At 39.9% G+C, this 6,812-nt stretch overlaps 1 long non-coding RNA gene across 1 annotated transcript in view; it reads right to left on the bottom strand.

The window, feature by feature from the left end:
• Positions 1-6,291, bottom strand: part of LOC143693719 (uncharacterized) — a 52,253-nt gene extending 45,962 nt beyond the window's left edge. Inside the window, exon 1 of the long non-coding RNA XR_013181657.1 lies at positions 6,159-6,291. This is a non-coding gene — a long non-coding RNA (uncharacterized LOC143693719). The remainder of the gene's footprint in view (positions 1-6,158) is intronic.
• Positions 6,292-6,812: the final 521 nt, after the last annotated feature.

The following is a 6,812-nucleotide window of genomic DNA, read 5'->3' on the forward strand; positions in this document are numbered from 1 at the left end:
GGATTGAGGAATGTTATTCTTTCTCTTCCTCTCTCCAACTTATGATTTTTAAGGCCATCCATTTCACTTTGCATTTGACATGAAGGCAAGGAAGTACATTTTTAAAATCACCTATTGGGAAAGTAATAAAAGCCTTGAGCCATTAAATTCATGCACGTTTTTCCTTAGCCCTTGCCAAGTTATGTGCAATAAAACAATTTGACTGTCCTTGACCAGACTTGATTGTTGACTATCAGAGTAGCATAAGATATCCCTCAGACAGTCTGATTACATTATACAGTGAGATTATATTAAAAGTGTCCTACATTTTTGACTGGGACAAAGGCTAACCATGAAGATAGTAAAGCCTTTGATTGTGAGATATTTCCTTCCTCCATCCTATTTAAGAGTAAGATCTTCTGCAAATTCTTAATAAGATCTTCTGACAGCTCACATTTATTGTTTTCTTTAGCCTACATTTGTGTGTAGCTTATGTGAGCAAACCTGCCCCAGAGTGACCCATGCTCCAAAACAAACTCCATTTAAACATCATGCTGCTGGCTCTGTGAAACAGAGTCATTTCAATAGGCTTGCTCAGTGACAAAAATCCATTTCACATCTTCACTGGCCCAAGTCATTTTCATTTAATCACTCAACAGAGTGCAAAGGGCTTATATGATTCATTCATATGAGGAAAGGAATGTATACTTATACCCTGCTTTATTTTTATTTTTTTAGATGCTTTTATAAAAATAAGACAACCCAGCTATAACAAAATGATCTTCCATTTGACATTCATCATTGACATTCATTTGTCATTAAGTTAGTAACATTGAGAATCTCTGGCTCACAAAATAAAGCAAAAGTCACCTTAATAACATCTGCAGGAAAATTGTATCCCTGCTGTAATGTTTACATATGTGTTCAACTATGTGACCCAAACCATACAAGACATGAAAACACTTCTGATTTTAAAGACAGAAAAACAAAATTATCCTCTCATGCTGATGAAAAACTCAGCGAATTTTTTTTTGTTTTTAAGGTTTTTTTTGAGCTATGACCTTCAGGGGATCGGGGCGTCTTCATTCATAGCCAGCAAAAGAAAAATAACTGGAAATGCACACAGAAATTTGCAAAGGCTGAGCCAGGGTCACCTTGAAGTTTTCTGGAGATGTCTTCTGATAAAGGCCATCATAAGGGCATTATGAGAAAGAGTTTATGGGGGCAAAAAGTAGTTCTTCCCCCACCCCTGCCATATACACCTTCCTCAAGTCATACTCACAGACGTCTAAAAGGGCTAGGACACTCTGGAGTGTGGGCAGGGTCTGCCAAAGAGAGAATTCCAATGTATCAAGAATATCAATTCTGTACATTCCTCTACAGAAACTTCCCACTGAACCCTGCAGCCATTGCTCCTGAGAAGATGTGACAGGACAACCAACTCTTTACTTCCCAGAAAATGTCCCAAGTAATCCACCGGTCTCATTTGGACAAGAAAACTTATTTTACAGCTTCCCATACTGACAATGTGACCTGACCTACTGGAATGACTGAAAATTTTCCTGTTGATCCCAGCATGCACCAAAGTGCCTCTTATCTTCATTGACACATTCCTGATAATAAAACTCACAAATACAGGGTTATTTTCATTTTACCAAGGCAAAAGTCAAAGGGAAGTCAAAAGCCCTACTGTCAAGGTATAGGGTATAGAGAGTGTCCTTGCCAGAGTGGGATTTTGGAAGCTTAGTCACTCTTCATCTCATCCTCAAACAAGATGAAGCTGTTTTCTCATACACTTTTCTAAAATCAGTGCAGCATTAAAAGCAAAAGGTAGCAGGAGACATCTCTCTTGACAGCACCCACTTCAGCAATGGGTGTATTGATAGCCAAAAAAAAGAATATTTTTAAATAATCCTTCTAAGTCATTCATCTCCGGTGTTTCTTCCTTACTTTCTTGCTGGGAGTCCATTCTTGTGAAAGTAAGTACAAATTAAATTAATAAGTTTAACAAATCCAGCATAAATGGTTGCTTGGCTTTTCACATTTTGACTGGAAGTGATCAGTCTTTGATGCCATCATGTCTGAGAATCAGTTGGAAAGATAGGGAGAATTTTCTGCCCAATGATACCTGACCTTGCAGTTTTGGATTGCTGAGTAGGAGCTGAAACCTGACAGTTCATACAGTCCCAATGCCCAAATTATATAGAGAAAGGAGTTTGCAGTAAGAGTGGGGTTGAGACAGGCAAATGGTATGTGTTGAGCACCATGCTGAAAGGGCATGCAGCTCATAAAATTACAGTCTCTTGGTGAAGTAGCAGACAACACTTTGTGTATCTGCTCTATTTTACACATGCACATTTTAAATGAGATTGTACCATTTTGAGCTTTTTTTTTTTCTCTCAAAGACTCATTATTACCATAATTTGTTCCACAATAAAATCAAATATTCACTAATGTTTTTCATGTCAGAATAACAGGGGGGAATACTATTTTAGCACCACAGCAAATTCTATTAAGTAGAAGAAGAGTTTAAAGTCTTGTGCCTCTCAAGCTCCCATTTATAATTAGATCTCTTGTATTCTTATTTTCCATTGGGGGTGGGAATCCTTCAGAGCCCAACACATCAGTAAAAAGCACAAATTTAGTTAGAGCCTATGGCTTTATTTCATTAATACAGAATAGTTACATATCATTGTGGATATAATGCAGCATCTGGACAGTTTTTCAGTCTCTTTCACTGTTATTTCTCCCTTTAGCATTAAGAAATAGCATTTTCCTTTTTAACTCTTTGTCTAAAGTGTTATGTACATCCAAACACCAGCATCTCCCCCTCGCCAAGCTCTCCAAAATAATGCTGCTTTTGAACTGTAGGCCCAGCACACAGAAGTGTGCAGAGATAAATTTTAATTTTATTTCTGTTCCACTGGTGGCTGCATTTATCTAAGTTGAAACACACAAAAAGTACTTTTCAGAGATTATATGACATAAATTCTGATTACAAAAAATAAAAAGGGGGTATTATTTAGCCTTGCAGAAGGAGAGTGAAAAGGCTAGCTAAAGTAACTACTGAGAGATTGCAGCGCAGCAGAAGCTTTTATGTAATGTCTTGAATCAGCAATGCTTTTTGTGGCAAAGGCCAAGATACTTAGCATGCCTTTGCATTTAACCATTCCACTGTCCAGCACATCTTCTTTCAAAACTATATTTTAAAGAGATATTTGAGGTAATCAAAAGCTCAGTAATATAAAACAAATAAACAAACAACCAGAACACCAGGAAAAAACCCAACATAAATACATAGCACCTTCATCAGTACTTTATTTCTACTTGTTGTGTGAAATCTGATAAATCACCTCAGAATTTTGGAGAAGATGATGCTAATGACCAAGTGACTGCGTCTTTCACTGTGCAGTGCTAATGCTTCAGTGACCTCAGGACCCAAGCTAAGACAACACAGCATCATGCTGTATCTGAGAGGTATTGAAGTGCCTCAGGAAGCACTGAGTCATCATCACTACATGGAGCAAGCACACTTCTGGACATGGAGAGCAGAAGAGACTGTAGGAATGAAGCACAGGCCAAGCAGAAAGCCATCTAGTTTAATAGGCAGCCAGAAACAGCAAAGTAACTGTGAGCCCTGCTTCGCCTGCACCAGAGCCCTGGAGATTCATGCTCTTGGTGTGAACAGAAGGGAAGGCCAGAACTACTATGATGGCAATTGCTACTGTGTTGGCTGGGCAGGAAGCATCAATTCTTTCCTTCTGCTGCCATAGGCTGTAGTAGCATCACCAAACCAGTTGCAGGAGGGTTGCCAGGATCTCTGGTGTTCACCACTCTTGCCCTTAGTCTGTCTCCTTAGAACAGAAAAAGATGACCCAGGCCACATGCCTTGCTAGAGAAAGATGCTAATTGAGTTTTTCCCAGACAGCAGAACTTGAGCAGAACACAACCAACTAGCTCAGTCCATCCCCTTTAAAATCCTGTTTCTACCATGGGAGATATTACTTTGGCCCACTTGGAATAGGAGACACAGAATTCTGCTCCAGGAAAGCACAGATCTTAGTGTGTTTGTGCATTTGGGAATTGGAACTTGGTAGTTTTGTCCTTTGTAGGCATCATCTTGAACAAGATAACAACCAACTTAGGTCTTAAAACAACTGAGGTAGAAATAGACTGAGGAAGAAGTTATTAGAATAACTAATATATAGTTATTGGAATAAAAGTTCAAGGTTCAAGTCTGAGGGACTAAAGTGATCAGAATCAAACTGGAATTTTCCTGACTGTGAGGAGTCACAATCCAGACATCCTCTCTTTTCACTGGACCTGTATGTTAAGGAGACTGTTACTGTACTGCAGCCTCTTGAGCCTCTCTGTGCTGTACATTGTTACAAACAAATTTGATTTTTTTTTTCTTATTTTATTCTATGGACTGGCTAAGTGCTGTTTAGTGTAATGCAGGGAACCAGGGCTCTAGTTAAGCATGTGTAGCCATTCACACTTACACTAAAGACCTGATCCCCTCAGTCTGCCATATACGAACTTAAATGACTGAAAAAGAAATTTGCCTTCAGCTCAATTGCTCCAAATTACAATTTGTTTTGCATTATCGAGGAACATGCTGAGGATCACCTGGAAAAAAATAATAATTACCTCACTGTAAGCAGTGCTCTCAGAGCTCTCTACCATGTAGTTATTTTGTCTTATTCTGTATGCATCATTTTGATCTAAAATAATTTCTAAAAATACAGTCATTGCCTTTGGCTTTCATTCTGCTTAAATTATCACATAATGCTGCTGCACATGGACTGTTTTCTTTCATTATCCCTGGCCACCCTGAGCTAGAGAGCCTGCATTAACACTGCACCTCCTATAGCGCCACACATCTAAGCCAAGGATTAGAGCACAGGACCCAGCGTGCCAGCAAACGAGCCACATTTGCATTTGTATGCTTGGCCACACTGATGCAGGGGGACAGGGTAAAGAGAAGCTGTCACTTGACTCAGTCTCTCTAAATAAATGAAGGCAAAAATACTTGATAAATGTGTGATAATCAACACAACTGTATAGTGAAAGAATTACGGCAGGGAGGGTAAGGAGGAAACAGACATGTCTATTTGTAAAATGCCATCCTAACAAGGAGAGAGCAAGAGTTATAAGATCACTCACCTAAATACCTCCCAGGATGTCTTCTCTGATTAAGGATTTGTGAGAGTTATTGAGTTTTGAATTAGATGCACTTTAATAAAACAGTAGAATGTTCTTATCTGATTGCACCTGTATTGATTGTGTTAAAGAGGTCTATCCTCAGATCAAGGTCAATGATTTTACATAAACTCACTAGCTAGATGGAATTGCTGGCAGTACTTAGGACTCCCATAGTATGTCCACCTTTCCACATATGATACCTATCTGTGAAACCTGGAACTGGAATGAACTTAATGCTCTTTCCATATTCTCTGTCTTCTAGCAGTACAGTACTTATTCTAATTAAAATGTAACATTAATTTGGAAAAGACCACTCATGCTAGTAAACTCCCTAGCAACTGTCTTACCAGCTACAAAAGGAAATTTTACACATATATTTAAACAACAATGTTTCATAGACTTAAAAGCACCCTTGACCATTTTGAAATGCTGTACTTCATGTAAATATCCTTCTTTACCCAAGGAAAATGGCACATTAATCTGATTCATTGTTCCATTGGTTTCAGTAGAGCTGATCCAGCTTTCTGCTGTGGTATTATAATTTGGATAGTTTCTGAGTGATACAGTCATAGTTCTCCTCAGTAAGTATACACAAATATTTTATATATGTATGTAACTACATATATATATAGTACATATAATTATGAACATGTATAACATATAAAATTGCACATACCTACCGCTTTTAGTCTGTTACTGCTTGGGACCCTGAGTGCAGATCAAGGAGCACAGCTAGTCAAGACTTCCTGCCATTTCCTAGCTTTATTTTGGAGCAGATAAGCCCTTCAGAGCTTAGCTAGACCAGGAAGTTACCCCAGTGAGTGAAGGTGCCGGCGGGCTGTTCAGGTGAGCAGTAGTGTGTGAGTGTGCAGCTGCACCCCGTGGGGTGACCTCAGCTTCACCATCAGCCCTGAGAAGAGATCAGAAGTGCTGTTCCAGAGGTGACAGAAAAACATTCTCCTAGCCACCCTCACCTGAACTCGCAGGGGATGAAGTGGAGGAAGAGGACTGTTCAGTAGGCTGTTTGCTGCTGATGGGGATGCTGATGGAGACGTTTGCTGATCCTGGAGCTGAGGGTAAGAGCCTTTTGTATGGGCAGAGTGAGGCTGCACTGTAGCTGAGAAGGGAAAGAGGCAGTCCTAAGCTGCCCCCCTTCAAAACTCAGACTGAAGAAGTACTTGTCTTGTGAGTTTTGAAGATAAGTGACATCTTGCTCCCTATGAGCAGGTGGGGAAACTTCCAAGTAAATCTGTGCCTCCTCAAATGTTGCAGGAATGTTCTTCACTTTGTGGCATGTAATGGAAACTGAGCAAACACAAAAGTCTCAAGCTTATAGGCTGGAAAAAGGACTGAGCAGGATCCATGAGCTGGTTTCTGTTGGTGCCTCTGCTGACAGACTGAGGCAGAGAGTCTGAAGGGGACAGCTGCAGGGGAAGAGATGGGCGAGCTGTTGAGAGAGGCAAGGGTGCATCAGTGGTGCAGGTGTTGAGGCTGCTGGAGACCCAGATGGCGAGAGATTTCCTGAGTAATATTTTCAAATGTCACAACTGAAACACATGAAGGGGAAAGGGATCCCAATACCCATTAAAAGCAAGTTTTGTTCATGACAACATGAAGTCTGTCAGCAA

This window comes from Agelaius phoeniceus, chromosome 3, assembly GCF_051311805.1.
Source record: "Agelaius phoeniceus isolate bAgePho1 chromosome 3, bAgePho1.hap1, whole genome shotgun sequence".
In the NCBI taxonomy this organism is placed as follows: domain Eukaryota; kingdom Metazoa; phylum Chordata; class Aves; order Passeriformes; family Icteridae; genus Agelaius; species Agelaius phoeniceus.